Source organism: Stegostoma tigrinum, chromosome 14 (genome assembly GCF_030684315.1).
Source record: "Stegostoma tigrinum isolate sSteTig4 chromosome 14, sSteTig4.hap1, whole genome shotgun sequence".
Lineage (NCBI taxonomy): Eukaryota > Metazoa > Chordata > Chondrichthyes > Orectolobiformes > Stegostomatidae > Stegostoma > Stegostoma tigrinum.
Genome location: NC_081367.1, coordinates 49453382 through 49458171, shown reverse-complemented (window position 1 = coordinate 49458171; position 4790 = coordinate 49453382).

Here is a 4790-nt window from a genome sequence, read left to right as displayed (position 1 = left end):
TTGCTTTCCTGACAAATGTATCGTATTGCAATATAGTGCCATTTAATTTTAATGCTTTGACAAATCTTAGATTTTCCTAATTTCACTCTCTTACAAACAATCCTACAACTACAGATTGGGCAGAATGATATGATCAGTTAATGGCAAATTGAAAGTTGAAAAACCAAGGGCATTTGCTCGTTATTTGGGATTACATAAACCATCAGTTGGTGGCTCCCAATTGCTCCCTGCACATGTCGTATTCTGCAGTCATAACAATCTCTAAGTATCAAGTCAAGACATAAAATTTTCATGGAATTTGTGACTTCATTCATGATGATCTGCCAAAAGATGCCTTCCAAAAACCGATGGTTGCAAAGCAAAGGCAGCTCTTGACTGAATTCTAATTGCAACAACATCAGTGGCAGATTCTCCAGGCAAGTCATGATTTAATTGCAATGCAAACGCAAGTATATTCAGCTCGGTGCTGAATCCATGTTGACTTCTGCCAGGCTAAACCTCCCACTTATTGTGGTGCAGAGCGTTTAAAGACTGATATGTTGGGAGACATCCGTCCATGTCTGCAGAAAGATGCGCATCGCACACTTGCTTTTATTTTGCCAAGGGCCACTATTGTCCTGACAATCCATCACACATGGTGAATGTATCTCAACTGATCAGTTAACATCTTCTGAAAACTGATATCAGTCGCTTCCAAAACCTTTCCAATACTTGTCAAACTTGTTTTCCTATTCAGTGATAAAGTACCTGATGGAAAGTAGCTATGAAAACAATTATAGTGTCCACTCTAACTTAGAAATTTTGACTCCATGTTAAAGTGATATGTCATGAGCATCTATTAAGACTATGTTGAAAATGTGTCAAACAAAATTAAGCAAACAAATTGGGATGCCTTTAAAATGTATCAGAAGAAATTATTTTACTATAAATGTTCCCATACGACTGCCATTAAACTGTTCACAAATTCCAACACGCAAAACATTGAAGCAAAAGCTGATTATTGTCTTCTTCAAGTGCACTGAACTCTCCATTGATATTTTCAGAACAACATTCACAACATTTCAGGTTTAAAACCAAAGATGGTCAAGCATCTACAGAGATAAACATATCGTACCATCACAACGTGAACTGTTTGTCGCATTGATGCTGTAACCGGGAAGGCAACTGCATGTGAAGCTTCCAATTGTATTGGCGCAGTTTTGTTCACAGTTCGAAGAGTTGGTTACACATTCATCGATATCTACAGAAAATATTGAATTCTTTTTAAGCTCACTTCATTCAACATAAAATGTGTTTTCATGTTCACTGATAAAGCATCTGATCGAAGGTAGCTGTGAAATTGTTTATTGTGTTCACTCTGAAAGAAAATTTTTGTCCCCATGTTAAGTGATATGTCATGAGCAACTATTAACATCATGTTGAAAATATGCAAAGCAAAACTAAGCAAACAAAATGAAATGTCTTCAAGATTTATCAGAATAAATTATCTTACAACAACTCTTCCCATAATACTGCCATAAAACTGTTCACAAATTCCAACGTGCAAAACATTGAAGGAAAAGCTGATTATTGTATTGCTCAAATGAAGTGATCGCTCCATGGATACTTTCCGAAAAACAATCACAACAGTACAAGGTTAACATCAAAAATGGCGAAGCATCTACAGAGATAAATATGTCGTACCATCACAACGTGAACTGTTTGTTGCATTGATGCTGTAGCCAGGAAGGCAACTGCATGTGAAGCTTCCAATTGTATTGGCGCAGTTTTGTTCACAATTCGAAGTGTTGGTTGCACATTCATCGAGATCTACAGAAAAAAGTGAAGTCTTTTTAAGCTCACTTCATTCAACATTAGACCATCGTCTCTTCCTTACAACTTTTCATGTGAACACCTTCTGTAAATCGACATCAATATCATTTCTTATATCTTTCCATGAAATACAAACTTGGCTGCTACAAGTCTCAATCACACTCTTGGACCCATTGACTATGATTGGCAACAAACAGCTGTACATATCCATTTGCTATCCTGTCTAAGGTACCATATTGCAATATAGCGCAATTCAATCCTCATACTTTGAAAAATCATTGATTTTCTACATTTCACTCTCTTACCTACAATCCTACAACTACAGATTGGGCAGATTGACAAGATCGGTTCATGGCAAATTGAAAGTCAAAACTGCATGGCTTTTGTTGCGATTTGGTAATTACCTGAAGCCTCAATTGGTGGTGACCTATTTCTCCCTGCACATGTCGTATTCTGCTGTCAAAACAAACTCTAATTAACAAGGCAAGATATGAATTTTCAGTGAATTGCTTACTTTATTCATGATAAACTGCAAAGACTTGTCTTCCAAAACCCTATGTTTGCAAAGCAAAGGCAGCTCTTCATTTAATTCTAATTGCAACAACTTCAGTGGCAGATTTTCTCGGCATGTAATGATTTAATTGCAATGCAAGCGTATGTATTTTCAAGTCAGTGCTGAATTCATGTCGACAACTACTGGGCTAAACCTCCCACTTGTTGTGGTGCAGAGCGTTTCACAGCCTGATTTGTTGAGGACCACCAATCCGTGTCTGCAGAAAAATTGGCCTCGCTCTCTTGCCTATTTTCTCAAAGGCTAAAATTGTCCTGACAATCTATCAGACATGGTGAATGTATCTCGACTGATCGGTTAACTTAGACAAGGGACAATAGACAATAGGTGCTGGAGTAGGCCATTCGGCCCTTCGAGCCAGCACCACCATTCATTATCATCATGGCTGATCATCCACAATCAGCATCCTGTACCTGCCTTATCCCCATAACCCTTGATTCCATGATCTTTAAGAGCTCTGTCTATCTCTTTCTTGAAAGCATCCAGAGAGTTGGCCTCCTCTGCCTTCTGGGGCAGAGCATTCCATATATCCACCACTCTCTGGGTGAAGAGGTTTTTCCTCATCTCTGTTCTAAATGGCCTAGCCCTTGTTTTTAAACTTTGTCCTCTGGTCCTGGACGTCTTCAGAAAACTGATATCAGTCGCTTCCAAAACCTTTCCAGTACTTGTAAAGCATGTTTTCCTATTCACTAATAAAGCATCTGATCGAAGGTAGCTGTGAAATTGATTATTGTGTTGACTCTGAACGAAAGGTTTTGTGCCCCTGTTAAGTGATATGTCATGAGAAGAGATGTCTTCAAGATTTATCAGAATAAATTATTTTACTACAAACGTTCCAATAATGTTGCCATAAACCTGTTCTCAAATTCCAACGTGCAAAACATTGAAGGAAAAGCTGATTATTGTCTTCTTCAAATGCAGTGAATTCTCCATGGATACTTTCCGAAAAACAGTCACAACAGTACAAGGTTAAAATCAAAAATGGCGATTCATCTATAGAGATGAGTATGAGTATGTTGTACCATCACAACGCGAACTGTTTGTTGCATTGATGCTGTAACCAGGAAGGCAACTGCATGTGAAGCTTCCAATTGTATTGGCGCAGTTTTGTTCACAATTTGAAGTGCTGGTTACACATTCATCGATATCTACAGAAAAAGATGAAGTCATTTTAAGCTCACTTCATTCAACATGAGACCATTGTCTCTACCTTACAACTTTACATGCCAACATCTTCTGAAAATGGAACAACAACACTTTCTCTTTTATCTTGCCAATAATTAGGAACTTTGCTGCTACAAGTCTCAATCACACTCTTGGAGCCATTCACTATGATTGGCCACAAACAGCCGTACGTATCCATTTGCTTTCCTGACAAATGTATCGTATTGCAATATAGTGCCATTTAATTTTAATGCTTTGACAAATCTTAGATTTTCCTAATTTCACTCTCTTACAAACAATCCTACAACTACAGATTGGGCAGAATGATATGATCAGTTAATGGCAAATTGAAAGTTGAAAAACCAAGGGCATTTGCTCGTTATTTGGGATTACATAAACCATCAGTTGGTGGCTACCAATTGCTCCCTGCACATGTCGTATTCTGCAGTCATAACAATCTCTAAGTATCAAGTCAAGACATATAATTTTCATGGAATTTGTGACTTCATTCATGATGATCTGCCAAAAGATGCCTTCCAAAAACCGATGGTTGCAAAGCAAAGGCAGCTCTTGACTGAATTCTAATTGGAACAACATCAGTTGCAGATTCTCCAGGCAAGTCATGATTTAATTGCAATGCAAACGCAAGTATATTCAGCTCGGCGCTGAATCCATGTTGACTTCTGCCAGGCTAAACCTCCCACTTATTGTGGTGCAGAGCGTTTAAAGACTGATATGTTGGGAGACATCCGTCCATGTCTGCAGAAAGATGCGCATCGCACACTTGCTTTTATTTTGCCAAGGGCCACTATTGTCCTGACAATCCATCACACATGGTGAATGTATCTCAACTGATCAGTTAACATCTTCTGAAAACTGATATCAGTCGCTTCCAAAACCTTTCCAATACTTGTCAAACTTGTTTTCCTATTCAGTGATAAAGTACCTGATGGAAAGTAGCTATGAAAACAATTATAGTGTCCACTCTAACTTAGAAATTTTGACTCCATGTTAAAGTGATATGTCATGAGCATCTATTAAGACTATGTTGAAAATGTGTCAAACAAAATTAAGCAAACAAATTGGGATGCCTTTAAAATGTATCAGAAGAAATTATTTTACTATAAATGTTCCCATAAGACTGCCATTAAACTGTTCACAAATTCCAACACGCAAAACATTGAAGCAAAAGCTGATTATTGTCTTCTTCAAGTGCACTGAACTCTCCATTGATATTTTCAGA